Consider the following 18,121-nt stretch of genomic DNA (forward strand, 5'->3'; position numbering starts at 1 on the left):
AATGAACATGTTTAAAAAATCACAAGAGAAAATGCAGTGGAAAAACATCAATCAGGAAATCCATCAACAACCAACAAATTAATTTAAAAAATCAGTATATCCCTAATAGTTCAAACCTGTATTATTTAAGGGTCAGTCATATACTTGTTGTGATGTAAACTATACAGAAAATGCTTATTTTCACTTAATAAAATCTTAGTCTCGTGTTAGTAATAAACAGATTTACCTGAATCTTCTAAGATTTTAGAATCTTACATTTCCCGCCTATTTAAGATTTACATTTAGAGGGTAGTTAAGCAACTTTTCATGTGTATTCATTATATTCTCCATATTAAATTTAGGCGGCATCCTTATCAACTTTCCTGGCAATTATTCTTATAGAAATAATCACAAACAATTTAACTTTCAGAGACAAAGGCAAAATCAGTTTAACAAATTATTAGTTATTTAATGTGGCTTCTCTTCCTTGCCTTGCTATAATGAAGTATATGTATTCTTAAGCTGATTTCAGGATACTTCACAATAGTTTGGGTGGCTCCTATCCTTGCAAGGGAGTCAATCCAGCCCAGCTGAGAGACTGCTATAGGTCATCAATGGCACTTAGAAAGTAGTAGCTCCCAATGTTAGATTCAGATTACCAGGGGTCTGTCCAATACCTTTCTGCACAAGAAGGGACTCAAGGATGGTTCTGATTCCCTCAACCCATGGCTGGAAACCAAAAAGCCACCAGCTTCCACAGAAAGGTGCCACCAACTCAGGGTTACCACCTTCACCTCTCTACCACTGGATAACCATGGCACTAGGTCATTTCTCAAATAAAAAAAAAAATGCTTACACACACACACACACACACACTTTTCTAAGACCATTCTGGTCTTGAATCATTTTCCTCTCAACTAAACCCTTCCTGAGGAGGGAAATCTTAGAAAGTCATGAAGAGAATTAGTTTAGCTTTACATTTCCTAAACAGAATTCCTTTACTTTTTAAAAAGATTTATTTATGTATATAAAACCAGGGTATAGGCCAGAGATGTGTGTGTGTGGTGGGGGAGCAGGATGAGAGGATTCACCAGAGACAGAGTGGGGGGCAGGTCAGGCAGAGTGACTGAAATACACTGTTGAGGGCAGCAGTGGGAGGGACAGGAAAGGTCTGCCTTCCAGGTGGGTCAGCTCCCTGGCTGGGGATTGAACTCATGCTGTAGTGGCTGCAGATGGCTTCACAGAGCTGTGCTTCAACAGGCTGCGCCACCAAGGAGGACAGAATTCCTTTAAATAAGGATTCTACTAATCAAAAACAGTATTTTCATCTTTTGGAAATTATTTAGAAAAATGCATGTTTGCAAAGATAACCATTAGATTTAGTAAAATCTAAATCTAACTGAAATTCATCTGTAATGGATAGTGGGCATATTTATGGCAGATAGAGGGCCCTAGGACTCCATTTCCTACATCTTGAGCTCCTCAAGGAGGAGCAAGGGCACGAGTAGTGGCCTAAGCAGTGATGGACATGATGCCCACAAGGACAGATTGCCATCTTCCACCATCTTGTATTTTAAATCAAGATTCTGCTGTTACTTGATGGGTCTATAGCTCACTAATGAGTCATATTAAACATACAACAGTTAAAAGTATTAAGCATGAGGAAGCTGAGAGTAGGTACAGAAGTGGAATAGGCCAGCAGGTGATTAAGGGGTTTAGTGCTGGACTCCTATCAGATAGCTTGGGTGTGGAATCCATTTTGTTCACTTACTAGTAATATGACATTGTACAAGCTATAACCCTCTCCCATATATAAAATGAGGGAAATAGCAGTTGCTTCTAAAGAAGATCAAATGATTGAATACACACAGGACACTTAGAATCTCCTCAGATGTAGTAATTTCTCAACAAATGTTTTCAACTTTATGTTTGCCACAAGATAAATTCCACAGTGAATACTGCTAGTCATCTTTGGCCACTTGTGTTACTCAGTGTCATTCCACCCTGGTCCTTTTGACTAAATGCCATCAGTGAAACGTGTCACCACAACAACCCACAACATCCACTTCAAATCTTAACACCCTCCAAGAGGAAAACAAGGTAAGATGAAGTAGCTGATAACACTGAGAGGAACTTGTCAGCAGAAGATATTATCTAAATATGAAATCAAGATTAAAATGAATGTACTAATTAGACACACAAATCAAGTACCTACTGTGTTCAAAAACGGATAAAGACAAAGGACCAGAACTGGAGACCTAGTAACAACTAAACATTTGCAATGGTGAAATTAGTCAGATGCTGTGAGCCAAAAGCAAAACCAAGTTTACAAATGCACATGTGTTAGAATAATACATCCTAAAACAAGCTGTATATACACATTTAATACTGAGCTATAAACACAATATTCAAATACTCTATAGGGATATAACATCAGAAAATATACCTGTAACGGGTCCATTCTAATTCTTTTTTTTTTTTTTTAAGATTTATTTATCCATACAGAACCGAGGTATCGGGGTACAGGCCAGAGATATGGAGGGTGAGAGGATTCACGAGGGACAGAGTGGGGCGCAGAACAGGCAGATAGACGAAGTACACTGCTGAGGGGAGCAGCGGGCAGGTTAGGAGAGGTCTGCCTCGCCATGTGGTCACCTCCAGGGCAGGCGGGGATCGAACTCATGCGGAAGTGGCTTTAGCTTCTAGTGCTGTGCTTTAACCCGCTGCGCCACCAGGGAGGGCCCCTGTTCTAATTCTTCACTGAAAGGTCTTTTAGAACGCCATAATCAGTTCTGGTGTCTATGTAAGGATGATATAGAAAAGGTGGAAAAGAATGAAAACTTTTATTTTATTTTTTTAAAGATTTATTTATTTATTTATTCATACAGAACTGCAGTACAGACCACAGGTGGCAGGGATGGTGAGAGGATTCATCAGAGACAGAGTGGGGAGCAGAACAGACAGACTGATGAAGTACACTGCTGAGGGGAGCAGCGGGTGGTTTAGGAGAGGTCGGCCTTGCCCTGTGGAACACCTCCAGGGTGGGGATCGAACTTATGCTGAAGTGGCTTTAGTTTCTTAGTGCTGTGCTTTAACCCACTGCACCACCAGGGAGGGCCTGAAAACTGTTTTAAATGACAGTAAGAGACCTGGGATTTGAGGCTCAGAAATTGCCATAAACAGCCTACTATTAGAAGGACAACAATGCCTAGGACAGTTCAATTTGAAAGCGTCTTGATTAAACATGAGGTAGAATTTCAGTCCAAATATAAGAAACCCAGCAGCAGGCTACCAAGAAATTGTGAAATTGGCATTTGAAAATAGTGAAGAATTGTTACTGGCCATCTATCCCGAATAATTTCAAATCTAAACCCATCTTGCAAAGCAACCTTGCAAAAGCAGCATCTTTCTAAGATGGACCATCTCTAGGAAAGCACAGGGAAGAGAAGAGGTGCCCTTGTCAATAAAGGCACATCTGTTCTCAGCTGCATTTCTTCTCAGCTTGAGCGCTTTTTAAGTTTTCACTGTTAACAAACTTAGATACATAGAACAGCTAGCATGTGGCAAACGACAACACTTTTCAAGGAAAGTATTTGTTACTGCTAAAATATCTATGTAGCAAAGAAACACAGGCCCGGGAATCACTGGAGTCCTGGTTAAAATGTTTTCCCCAAACTCTCTCCCTTACCATCTCTCCACAACTGGGTGTGTAATGTAACTTTCTCAGGTTTGTTTTGACACAGGTTGCCAAGAGACATCTTTACCAAGGGTTTACTTTCACCATTTACTCAGCACAATGTTAGGTTTCTGTCCAGCCAACCACAACCTAGCATCCCTCTAAACCACACACTGATGCACTAAGGCCAAACTGTGAGGAACAGACACATATGTAATTATATAAAGTAACTGTTAGTGAGAAAAAGTAAAGCAGGGCAAAGGGGGTGGGATCATGGAGCTGGATTTACTTTGGAAAATAGACAAGATCACTTGAGAAGATACAATAGAGCAGAGGGCTAAAGGAAGAGTGCAATAAATCAAGAGAAAGGCTTTTCAGTTAGAAAGGGGGTGCAAAGGCCAATGGCCAGGACTACTTGCATACTCAAGCACCACAAGCCAGGCCGAGGTAATGGGCAACATCACCCAGCCTCGCTCAGCAATGGCCCACAGAGGTCAGTTCCACAGTGCGTCATGCAGATAGCATGTGGCCCACAGTCTGTAGACATAAGAAGGTGCCAAACCGTAACTGCTCACACTGCCACCATCCCCTCATCTTCCTGTCTACAGCCCACCTGCCAGCAATATGCCCTTTTCCTTCTTACTTCCCCTGCTAAGCCTATGTGCTGTGCCACAGTGAACAGGACAAACGGTCTCAACAAATTTGAATTCCTCACTGCCAGGCTGACCCTGCCACCCTGCTGGGTTAACTGGACACTTGCTGAGTGACCCCTGGGCAAGTTGTAATTCCTCACACTTTCCTAAAAGAATTGCAGGAGCCCAACACAAGGCAAAAATCCTTGACACTTTGCCTATTGATCTGAAATTATGGGGGAGAACATGACCCACTCTGTACAAGATGTTCAACTGCATTGCCAGGTTTGTGACAGGTCCCCAGTTTCCAAGCTGTACATAGGTCAGTGACTTCATTCCCCAATAACCTTTAGGCAGCTTTAGCAAGCTGGGTCAAGTGGGAACACAGTGGCTCTGTATAACTGTACTAGCAGGAACCAAACCCAGGCTCTAGCCATGGAAGAGGAGCTTTGGTCCTAAATACAACTACAAAATAAGCCATTATTTGATCTGGCTTGTTCCCCATGTACAGACGGGAAAGGGACACACGACAGGGGTGGTCAGGATCTCCCACAAACCAGATTGTGCAGAAACCAAGCCAAAGCTCACTTGTCTGTTCTTTTAGCTGGGGAGTTTCTGATACCCATTTAGTCTGCAGGGTTTCCCAGAATTGTAAGTCATGACAGGGAGCAACTGGGTCCTTTAAAAAATAAAGGGCAGGGGGGAAACACCACACACTATAAGTTATTCATTAGCTCAAGGGACACACAGAGTTAATGATGACAATACAAATGGGATGGGGTAGAAATCAGAGGTAAATTAGAATAGATTTTTTTAAAGCATTCCTCTTTCATGCATACTTCAAAAGGCTCTTAGTTGAAAGTCACTTCCCACTATCAAATTCTGAAGTGTTTTTGGTAACCAAACAACTATATTACAACAGTGCCTTATTGTAAATATCTCACAGTGAAATGATACTAATTGGAGCTGATAGTTCTCTAAAGACGTCCTATCTTAAAAGAGGATGTAAGAATTTAGCACACCTTACCCTGAATCAATTATTAGTTCTGTGTCCTGGGGGAAGTTCCTGTCACCTACACTAAAAGTATTTTGGGCTGAAGTGAATCTCAGTCCTGAATTCAGGAGAAACATCAGAACTACCATAGCATGAAATACAGTGATCTGGAAATACTTACGCAAGCAGAACACAAAGGGCAAAAGCTGAACCCCCAAAGAGAGCTCTGCTCATGTGGAAAATCCATCTGTCAGCTCCCTACAGGAGCAGTATACCCAGGTGAATCGTCTGCATGAGGTTAAATAAGCATTAGAACTCGCTTTGATCTAATATCAAACAGAGTTTGCTGGAAGCATGTTTGAAAAAAGACACTACAAAAGCTTTACAGCAAACCAATCAGTACACACTTTCCTCTTTCTCCATTCTGCTCCCAAAGAAGGACAACACAATGTGACTGAATGGGGTAAGTGACAAAGAAGAGGGTTCTGGGGTTAACGAGAGGTGGCACAGTAAGTTGCTTCTGCCTCAGTTCTTTTTATGAAGTATCTGTCTTGATGAGAACATAAACACTATTTTGGTCATTTATATCTGGAGCAGCAGAAAACAATGAATTTGCTCAGCAAATTCAAATACTGGGATCTTGAAAAGATACTTTAACTGAGTCATCAAGATTTAAAAGAAGTCATTATATTAAAGAAAGTTAATTTCCTAAACCCAAAATCAGGCTGTTTGATGACTAAAGCTTAGGATAAAGAAATTAGGTTGAATTTTGGCTTTCTTGCTACTAAGACAATAGTGGCAGGGAGCTTTCAGCTTGCATTGAAAGTGCGCTTTGGGGGCGGGAGGTACACCTTCCTGGTGGCAAAATGGGTTAAAGCACAGCACTATGAAGTGAAAGGCAGCCATTGCAGCACATATGAGCTATATCCACAGCGAGGGAGGTGACCCACAGGGTGCAGCAGACCTCTCCTGTCTCACCCGCTGCTTCCCTCAGTAGTGTAGTGTATTTCAGTGGGTCCGCCTGTTCTGCTCCCAATCCTGTTTCTGGCAAATCCTCTCACAATATATCTGGCCGGAACCCCAGTTATTGTATCCATAAATAAACAAATCTTTAAAGAAGAAAATCTCCTTTCCTGTGAAGTCTGTCAAGTCTTACTTCTTTTGGTTAAAAATGTGTTTATTATAGATGTTTACTCTCTGGTATAATGTCACTACCATATCCTCTTATTTTTTAAATTGTCACAATTCATTTAAAAAATAAGGGTTCAAGATGACACTTTACTCCATTTCTTATCTCTTTCCCATACCTTCCTGTTAACAATCAACTTTTGTTAAGCAAGCATGGGAACATTCTTTAAGTTGGCTGCCAGTAATGCAAAAAATTAAAAGCTGCTTTAGTTTGGGAGTCACAAAGCACCGCCTCTTGAATTTAAAAAGGTTCTTCTAGGTTGAAAAACATTAACTCCCAAAAGAAGGAAAATTGTTCATAGTTTATGTTTAAAATATAAAACCCTGTCATAAAAAGACAGCAAGGCAGGGCCCTCCCTGGTGGCGCAGCGGGTTAAAGCATTGCACTGAGAATCTAAAGCCACTTCCGCATGAGTTTGATTCCCGCCTGCCCCGGAGGAGTCCACATGGCGAGGCAGACCTCTCCTGACCCGCCCGCTGCTCCCCTTAGCAGTGTACTTCATAGATCTGCCTGTTCTGCTCCCCATTCTGTCTCTGGTGAAGCCTCTCACCGCCCCTGAGCCTCTGGTCTGTACCCCAGTTCTGTATGCACAAATAAATAAATCTTTAAAAAAAAAAAAAAAGACAGCAAGGCAAAGAACATATGAGTACTAACCAACTTTCAGATATGATGGTAAAGTGCCATCATTCAAATAAGTCACAGATCTGGATTAAATATTGGTTCCAGGGCCTCCCTGGTGGCACGAGGGGTTAAGTGTCAGTACTATGAAGCTAACTAACATCAGCCACTACAGCACAAGTTTGATCCCCAGCCAGGGAGCTAATCCACATGGTACAACTTCTGTCTTGTTCCCCTCAGCAGTTATTTCAGTAGATCCGCCTGTTCTGCGCTACACTCTAGTGAATCCTCTCACCCCCACACCTCTAGCCTATATCCCAGCTCTTGTATGCATAAAATAGATCTTTTTAAAAATATTTAAATCTTGGCTAGAGAGACAATCAACAATGTTATCACTGTGATTATCCAGGAATCTATGCTGATTTTCCCCCCAGTCAAATTCCCATACTTTCCAACCTCCATTCTAAAGGCATTAACAAATTCTTCCCTGCCCCTTTTTTTAAAATTCACTTATTCAAATTTAACCCCTAATGGAGGAAAAATTAGAGGTATTCATTCTGAGCAAATACTGAATTTGATATGTATTCTCTGTGAAGCTACCTCCTGAATCTACTTTCTAATTAAACCATTTATAGTATAATCAACAGAATATTAATTTTTTCTGTGTATGCTTATTATTTTTATTATATGTATTTACATATATTCTCTGTATATTTATGTATATATATTTACATTATTCTTGATTTTGTACATTATTTTTCTCAGTTGTGATCCCTATGGACTTCCTACCACCACTTCACCTGTGTGCCATAGCCGTAGTCCCATGTGCTCTTCCCACCCCAGTTTTGATCTTGTAGAATTTCTCTGGTTTATCTGATTTGTAACTGATGTTCTTTTACAATTACTATCCATCTACCTATCTATCTGTATGTATTTATACATGTGTTTGTGCATGTGTATTCCCTCCACCCCGTATCCCCTACATTCCTGATGTGAGTGAGACCATCCAGTATTTTTCTTTTCCTTTATGGCTTATTTCAATAAGCATGATCTTTTCCAGTTCCGTCCATGTTATTGCAAATGGCATGGGTTTATCTTTTTTGACTGCTGAGTAATATTGTGTGTGTGTATATACATCTTCTTGATCTATTCCTTTATTTTTGGGCACCTGGGTTGATTCCGTATCTTTCCTATTATAAATAGAACAGCAATAAACAAGGGGCACAGGTGTCCTTTTGAATTAATGTTTTTGTGTCCTTTAAGTGGGCACCTAGGAATGAAATTGCTGGATCATATGGAAGCTCCATTTTTAGCAGTTTCAGAAACATTCACACAGCTTTCCATAATGGCTGTACCAGTTTGCACTCCCACCAGGAGTGTAGGAGAGTTCTTTTTTCTCCACACCCTCATCAATATTTATTGTTGCTTGTTTTTTTAATATGTGTAAAGGCATAACAAATTCTTGTTAATACTGACAAGAGTAATTTTTTTCCCCACCACACATCATATATGTAAAGAAAAAAGGAAAAAAAAAAAACCAGCCACAGTTCTCTTTATAGGTTTAGATAAATGCAAAACCTGTTTATACACCACAAAGTACCACTACAGGTTCACTGCACTACAAAGTACTGCTACAGGCTAGCTCTGTGGTTAAAGGAGGAAGAACACCCTCATTCTAGTGTAATGGATAACTAGAGAAGTTTTAAATGTTGCATTTAAATCACTTCCTTTGGGGCCCTGCTTTGGTACAAGTTCAATCCCTGCCCTGGAAGTGATCCACATGGTGCAACAGACCTCTTCTGTCTTGCCTGCTGCTCCCCTCAGCAGTATACTTTGTCAGTCTGCCTGTTCTGCTCCCCACTCTGTCTCTGGTGAATCCTCTCACTGCCCCTGCACTTCTGGTCCATACCCCAGTTCTGTATGCATAATAATTATTAAAAAAAAATAAATCACTTCCTTTGTACAAAAATATGATTAGAAAGTTAAAAGACAAGTCTCTATCTCCTGTGCCTGGGTCGTCACCAGTGAATTAAAACTATTTTTAACCATTGGCGAAAGACACTCTTTCAAAAGCACAGGAGAAATGCCCCAGGGACTTCATTTTTAGAGGAATCATTTATGGTCCTTCCCTCAGTGCTTCCCCTTCCTACTCTTTCTCCAAAACCCAGATTAGGTGTTATAAAGGCTCATCCTTTGGCCTGTCTGGTCACTAGCTGGGCAGTTCATTTGCAATAGAAGAACTTCAATTTTTATATGGCTTGAAAACACTATCTCCTCAGGTCAAACCCAAATCCTTCAAGTGCAAGTATTTAAAGTCACCTATGTGTGCAGTTAATTATCTATAGTTGATACTATTAATGAGATGTACCTGCTATTACAAACAGAATAGCAACATTGCTACACATGAACCCACAAAGGTAGTTTGTTAATATGTGAGGTAGATCCTAATTACAGAAGGTAACTTGGGGAAAAGTGCTTTCCACACTAGTGACCTGCAATTCTAATGTAGATACTCTTACTTATTATATGATCAATAAAGGTGATTTAAATGATGAAAAAACCCAAAAAATTACTAAGAGTAACACAATCCTCTTAAATGTTAAAAGGAATTTTTCCCTGCTCAGAGAGATATACTTTCCTAGTTTTAGAGAAAACCAAATGTGGGTAATTTTTTACAACAGTGGGGACAGAGAGAGTAGTATGATTTTAGCCTGTGTTCTAGGGATGTACCATTAGATATAAAACTCTTACCCCAGGTCTCAGCACTGAGAGGCAAGAGCCCCTACAGACCAGACCATTTACCAATAAGCCTGGATTCACAAGAGTAAATTACTCCTATAATTTTACTGCCTAAAAGATGACAATTTTCATTTGAAACAAGAATAAGAACCAGTGATAATTAGCTTGGGTTGAAGCACCTCACATTTGTAAAAAGACAATGCTAATTCACACATGGAATGCTCCTTGCTGACAGACGGAAGCAGAGGTCTAAGTCCATCTGCTTCCACAAAAACTTGCTGACAGTAACTGATTAAACCCCAAGGGCTGCAATGAAGCAAGGTGAAGATCCACTGAGCGCCAGGATCAGGTCATCCCTGTCACTGCTTTTATTTATGTTCCCAGTGATTCTCAGAATGACTGGTTTCTAACCTCCCAGTCATCTGAAAATTGGCTGACTCACTGAGTTAACAGTGAGTGCCTACTATGCGACGAGCAGTATCATGCTTGCATGGAAGTAACGGAGGAGGACATGACTCCTGTGCTTTTGAAACTTAAAGGCAGTGGAAGTATACAGATATCTGTGACTTGCTCACATCTGGTCAACAGAGAGTCAGAGTCAGAGAGTCAGGCTTCAAATCACTGCTCTCCCACTTACTAGCTGGGTGATGTTAGGCCAATTATTTAACTGTATAAAATATGTGTTTAACATCTTCTTCGTGTGATTAGTTAACATACGTAAAATATTTATAGTAATAAATACATGGCACATAAGTGCTGCAAACATTTGTATTAGTACAAAAACCTTTGACATTGACTAGTTCACGTTCAATTTTATTAAAGTTTTGCTAAACCATAAAATGTAGTTCCCTGCAAAGTCCATGGACAATAAAACTTGCCACATCTACATCTCGTAACTGTCGTTCTCTACTTTTTTTTTTTTTAAAGATTTATTTATTTATGCACACAAGAACTGGGTATAGGCCAGAGGTGCAGGGAAGTGAGAAGATTCACCAGAGGCAGAATATAGAGCAGAACAGGCAGATGGAAGTAGTACACTGTTAAGGGGAGCAGTGGGTGAGATAGAAGACGTCTGCTGCGGCTCATTCTGAAGTGACTGGTGATAGCATGATACTGTAACCCTTGCACCTCAAAAGAGGCCCTATTCTCTACTTTGTGTAGAAACACATGATAACTTATGAATCTAGGAATTCTTCAGAGTCTCTACATGCTCTAGAATGCTATGGGGAAGCTCCTCTTGGAGTGGAAGCAAAGATCAGTGTTCATGTCATCCTTTTTACAAAGTAAAAGTAGTCTGTAGCTGATATGCCTTTTTTCAACTTTAGCAACTAGCATGATAGATGACAATATAAACTGTTCACTTACTACAACTGAAGAAATAGCTGAATTGCTAAAGACTATAGAGCTTGGATGAAGCCAACATGAGAATCCAGGTCTCTTAATCTATGACCTATGGTTCTTCAAATATCCCACATGGCCTTTGAAGGGAGCATCTTCACACATCTGTTAGGAGGATGGTAATACTATAAAATAGTATTATTTGAGTTCATAAACTATCCATTAAAAAAAGATACAAAATTAATTTCAAATAACATCAACTTAAAAAGAAGTTGTAATTGCCTGTGCTGCCTGATAATTGAGTCCTCAAAAAGCCATCGTTAAGGACTAGTTGGGAAATAGGGGAGGAGCAGAAATCATCCTTGGCCTTATTTTTATATACCCATCATCACTTCTATTATATCTCAATAACAGATAAAATTATAGGCTTATTTTTAAGTGTTGTGATTATCAGTTATATTGTAATTATCTGTTCATTTGTTCATAATCCCCATTAAGCGCCAAGCTTTTCAAGGGCAGAACCTCTGATGTTCCCATCTCCAGAAAGCCTGAATCTGTCTATGCCTGACAAATTGATTACTGGTTGAAACCATGAATGAGTGAATGTATGAATGACTGCTTTCATTCCTTTTAGTCTTTCATAGCAATGATTCTTAAATCTGCTCACATCTCAGAATCACTTAGAAAGAATAAAATAAGATTTCTAGGACTGAGCCTAGAAATTCAGATTCAATAGACTAGATGCTGATAAGCATCCTTTGGGAAACATTACTATGGTCTAATAAATTCCTGTAGCTCCTGAAGCCCTGTCATCAAAAACAGTTACATACTGTATTAACCATGAGTCTAAACTAAGGCAGTAGCCTAAAGGGCAAACTATTTTTTATTCCAACAAATTCTGTTATAATTCCCTATTTCCTCTAACCCTAGGGGGTAGGGAAATCATTTCCTTTCAAATCTTCTTTCAAACTAAAGCAAAACCCCTTCTCAAGTTTGAGGTATGTTCTCCTATCTTTCAGATCCTTTGTGTACATGGTAACACATCACATGTAACTAGCACACATTACGTAGGGCAAGTTCTTTCCCAATTCTGGGTTGTCAAAAAGAACATCACTATCATTAGAGACCCTCAAAGAACCTGGCGCTACCTCCTCAGCCAAGAGTCTGTGGTGATCAAATGTGTAAAGCTCAGGGAAGGGAGGGAACCTGTCTTTTACCTCTGTAATCTATAGCAGCTGTTCTGGAAACGCAGAAGGAATTGAGTAACTCCTGTTCAATCAATAATGAACTGAGGTGGTATAAGATACCAATGAGTGATTACTGCCACAGAAATCATGGCAAACACTTGGCCACAACCAACTGTTTTCAATCCTTGGAAAGAGACAAGGTGGGGAACAAAAAGAATCTGGGCACCAGTTGAGATATGGGCTCTAGCACTGTTAGCAGTCCTAAACTGAACCACCTCAGTAGCTTCATTACCTGAATGAGAAAGTCAAGATTTCTTCAAGTAAATTTGGTTATCTGTACAAGACAGTCTTAAAAATGCCTCCTACTGACTCACCCCTCCAGCCTGGAAGAGAAAGAGAGAAGGAAGGAAGGTCGGAAGGGAGAAAGAAAGGGGGTAGGGGAGAGTGTGTGTTCTGTAGTGTAATCAATAAAATATACCAAAAGAGATGTTAAGCCACTTCTGGGATTAGGGTATAAAAGACATTGTGACTTCCATCTTGGTCAGTCAGTATTCTTTGTCTTTGTTTCAGATATTAGCTCTAGAGAAAGCCATATATAAGGCTGTAAGTAGTCCTGTCAATATCAGGAGGCAAGGTGGCAAGAAACTGAGGCCCTCTGCAGCAAATCCCTGTCCCTGATCAGCTTTATAGGACTGCAGCCACAACTGTGGACTCAGAAAGACTCTGAGAACCACCCCACTAAGCCTTTCTGAGATTCTAGGCCATCAAAAAACTGTGAGATGATAAATGTTTGCTGTTTTAAGCTGCTAAATGTTGCAGTGACTACTTAGAAGTTCATTGGGCCAGTGGGGTTAGGGGAGGCTGTTCTTAAGCACCAGCTTGCCTCTCCCTTGTTACTTTTCCTTTTGGTTAATACACTTGATCAAGACACAATTTTAAAGATGGCCCTAAAAAAATAAAACAATCCTCCCTCCTTGATTTAATTGGAACTGCAGAAGCAACAAAAAGTATAGAATTTGGTTCTGAGAACATTACAACACTTGTATCACCAAATTAACAGACAGAGACACTAACATTGATTATTTATTGGGTGCCCAGCTTTTCAGAATTACCCCATTTTACTAGATAAGGAAACTATGTCGAGATTTTAAGTAATTTGGCCAAACAACAAACAAAGCCATTAAATAACTTCAGGTTTATATGAGAGTGGCCACCTGTGCTGGTATACTAGAATTCAAGTATTTCTGATATGCAAAATCAAGGCACTTTTGGCAAATCACCACACAAATGATTTTAAAGTATATTTTAAAACTATCATTTGGTAGCTATGATCTGCAACAAATTTTCAATGTCACCTATAAAAATGAAAACCACAAAACTAGTCTTTATCTCACAGTATTGTTTCTTCTATGAAAGAGGAAGGCAAATCTGCAGTTCTTGTAACACAAAGTAGCAGAGAGATTTTTTTTAACTTGAATGTCTGTAAACTTATTTCAAAATAGTAGTCGGCCCTCAAAGCACCAATTCGCCTTACCTCTCAGCAGGCCCTCCAGTGTAGTTCAAAGTGACTGCAGTAATGACTAGGTTAGCTCTTTCTAGAACTGTACCCTAAGCCTCTGGCAGGAGGGCAGGCAGGCAGCTTTACAATGTCCTCCTCTTCTACAGAAGCCCAGTGACAGTCAATTGATGCCAACTAGGAAGTTCAGCATACACAGTGCTTGGGCTGGTTTTCATATCTGGTAGGCAAGAAGGACAACTTAACAAGTAATGTTGCCCAAGCTTTTCTGGACCTTTCTCTTTCAATAAGATTTATGTATTACTCACTAGGATGGATAATAACAATAAAGACAATAAGACATCTTGGCAAGGATATAAAGCAATCGAAACACTCATTGCTAGGAGGTTGTCAATTGATACATTTGCTTGACAGATCCTCAAGAAGTAAAATAGAACTATCATATCTTAGGTGTATATATATCCCAGATTTAAGAGAAAGAAAATAGCAAGTCCATGTAAAAACCTGCACAAATAGTAAATAGCCAAAAAATGGAAACCAATCCAAATGTCCAACAACTGATGAATAAAATCTAGTACATCCATACACTGAAATGCAATCATTAAATGAGCAATCAAGACATACGACAACATGGATAAAACCTGAAGACATATCAAAAAACTAGACACCAAAGAACATATATTATATATGATTCAGTTATACAAGAGACCCAGAATAGGCAAATCTATACAGACAGCAATTATATTAGTGGTCGTTGGGGAAGAAAGTTGAGAACAACTGCTGACATATATGGAGTTTTGGGGTTACAGATGCTCTAAAATTAGATGCACTTAAAAAAAAAAGGATAGGTAATTAAAGGAAAATAAAAGCTTTAACATTTTTCATACTTCAGTTCATTTCCAGAAGTCCTTATATTAAGTATATAAAGGCACATGCGCATTAAGCTTTACCTATAAGACTGTCATCAATTACATTAAAACAGGAAAATTGAAGGGGGGGAATCTTTAAATAACCATCTAGAATTAACTAGCTAAAAAAATTACAGTATAGACATATAAGAAAATATTATTCTACCATTAAAATGAAGCTACTGGGCATTTATTGCAGGCAAATGAAAACTTATGTTTGCACAAAGATCTGTATGAAAAAGCATGAAAGTTTTATTCATAATAACCCCAATAAGTTGCTCTTCAACAGGTAAATGGTTAAACTGTGATAACAGCCCATGCTATGGAATATCACTCAGCTGTAAAAAGGAACACACTATTAATACCCAATAACCTGGACAAATCTCTAGAGAATTATGCTGAGTGAAAAAGCCAAACAATTTAGATATACTACAAATTATAGAGATGAAGATGATGAAACTATGGTGATTCAATGTTCATAGTAATATTTACGATAGCTAGGACATGGAAGCAGCTTAAATGCTCATTGACAAACAAATGCATCAACAAGATGTGGTATGTACACACACTTTGTTATATAGCCATAACAAAGAATGAAATGCAGGAACTTTCAACAAAGTGGAGAAAATCTGAGAGAATGTGCTGCAAAATAAGTCAGAACAATAAAAAACAAATACTATACATTTACATAGCAGACAATCCAGTAATGTAAAACATTTTCAAAAAGTAGTCAACATTAATAAACAACCTGAGAGCTCAGAGGTTAAGGAGGGGATAGGGAAAAAGTCAAGGGCACATGGACCGTAGTGGAGAAAAATAATAAAGGTTGTGGATAACAAAGAGTGACAACAAGCTACTTCCAATAAATATGCCAGTTATGCTCTTAAAAAGAAAAAAGCTATAGTAGTTGTCTGGAATTAGAGGTTTAAGTGTGAAGGTCAGGAAGGATGTGGCTCCCTCCTTTGCATAGACATGATTATATACAAAGGCCACATGTTTGGATAGCAACAAATTCGGCATCCTGGCAATGTTAACATCAATGCCAACTTCCTGGTTGTGATAATGAACTACAGTTATAGTTCTATATGGTGTTACCATTTTTGTATTATTTCTTATGACTATATATTAGTCTATAATTATTCAAAGTTTAACTTTTTAAATAAAACAACCAAAAGTGAGGAAAATAAATCAAGCACACCAAACATTTAATTTTTTTAAAGAATCAAGCAACATTCCCCCAAACCAGTGCTACATACTTGTGAAATTTTGACATCTCTGTAAAGGAAGACCTGTGCTGGTGAGGAATAGGTCTGATCTGACTCCAGTCATGAAAGCTTAGCCCTTTACTGAAATGCCAGTATTTAAACTATGTTTCATTTTCACAGCAGTCAAATTTAGTTTCCCAGCAAACACTGACTTAGCAAAATACTCAGGCAATGACTAATACTCAGGCAATGACAAATACTGTTTTGATCAGTCTAATGTTTGATTCACCTCAAGGGATCATACATCTAGCAAGCTAATTTTCACAGAGCAAGAAAACCATTAAGCAATAAATAAAACCTTCCTTAATAAATTTTAATCTTTGGTGCTTTAGAGGCATTTTGTGATCTTGAAGTGTTTAGCATCTTATAAATGTCAAATCCCATTTTACTGAACTGTGAGTGAACCAGTATAGATAATTAGGATAAATCTATAAATCTATTGTGCCTGTAGCTTAAATAAATTCCTGCAATTGGTTATTTCCTCGTCACTTCTTCCATTCTTATAATTGGAACATAAACAACTTTAGGCATCAATACTTTTGAGTTGTGAAGAGTCCAGATATTTCTGATAATAAAGATACTAGTAAAAGCTCATAGGCATTATGAAAAATAGAAATCGTGCTTTCTTCGGGGGGTTCATTTTCTTGTCAACCCTCTGAAAAACACAATGTGATTAAGAAGCACTTCCATATTGCTGAGAGGAGTCCTATCATTATGTGACTGCAGAGTTTAGAAAGGTGAGTACTATGAGCTCTGCAGTGGGCCTTTGCTACTTGTCAACAGAAAGAAGATATTGAAACCTGCAGCTTCCAGAGAACAGGAGACACTTTCCAGAGGGCTACTATGATGACTTCTTCTGTAACCTTCTCTGGAAATTCTCTAGCAAGAATAATCTCTTCTTAGTAATACTTTTCTTCTTTTCATCAAGTGCTACTTTCAAAAACCATGCCACTGTGTTTAAAACCCCTTGATGGCCATTAAAGATAAAATACTGAGAATTAGGCCCCCAGGTGATTATTAATTAGTGGAACTGCATATATTTAAGCAAGTCAAGTTAACATAACTAAATATTCTGACTGGCTAATAAGATTTTCCCTTCATTTCTGTTATCCCCAAGTATCAATACTCAACAACAAGCTATCATAAAAGTCATTTCTCTGTAACATAACAAAGAAAGGGAAGCTGGTGATCAAAGTAAAAAAATCAATTAGATATCCACCTATAATCAGAACAATAAGGAAGAGACACCAATAGCTTCCAAAATGGGGGGGGGGGGGGCGGAAGTTAAGTACATAGTTAAGGAGAAAAACAGTGACAACACACCTATTTGTGTATAGAGTTTGAAAAAGTTTTTTCCTGGAAAAGTCAATGAGGTAAAAAAAAAAAATTGGAAAAAGAACTTAGGTTATAAAATGGCATATATCAGTAATTATCAGTAATTAACAAAACATGCCTTTCCCAAATGTGTTTAAGATGTGAGAGGACCCTCCCTGGTGGTGCAATGGGTTACAACACAGTACTGCAAGCTAGCCACTGCCACTTCAGCGCGAGTTTGATCCCTGGCTTCCGAGGTGATCCATATGGTGCTGCAGATCTCCCCTGACCTGCCTGCTGCTCTCCTCAGCAGTATACGTCCTTGATTTGCCTGTTCTGCTCCCCACTTTGTCTCTAGTGAATCTTCTCACCACTCCTGCACCTCTGCCTTGTACCCCAGTTCTGTATGAATAAATAAATCTTTTTTTTTAAATGATGTTAAGGTGGGTGACAGAAAATGTGTTCCTTTGCCCTTAAGCTCAGAGATCATGCTGTCATCCAGTTAGAATCCATACTTGTACTTCATTTCCAAACACAAATTCAGCATAAATGAACAAAAACTACACATAACTCCCCCTCCTCTCCTCTCCGCTCTGAAGGGCAAGAACATTTAACAGGGAGGAGGAAGGACAGGACAGATAAAATAGTACAAAATATCTATTTTGATTTGGAAAAGCTAGCATACAGTTTTTATGCAGAGCCAAATACAAAAAATTATTTTAATTAATGTGATTACAGAAGCAGTGATATGTTTAAAATGTATTAT

General features: G+C 38.9%; 1 protein-coding gene across 2 annotated transcripts in view; it reads right to left on the bottom strand.

Moving 5' to 3' along the window:
* Nucleotides 1-18,121, bottom strand: part of ELOVL5 (ELOVL fatty acid elongase 5) — a 65,613-nt gene that overhangs the window by 21,048 nt on the left and 26,444 nt on the right. The gene's annotated exons all lie outside the window — the stretch shown is intronic.

The sequence above is a fragment of the Condylura cristata genome, unplaced genomic scaffold (genome assembly GCF_000260355.1).
Source record: "Condylura cristata isolate star-nosed mole 26May11 unplaced genomic scaffold, ConCri1.0 scaffold00001, whole genome shotgun sequence".
Lineage (NCBI taxonomy): Eukaryota > Metazoa > Chordata > Mammalia > Eulipotyphla > Talpidae > Condylura > Condylura cristata.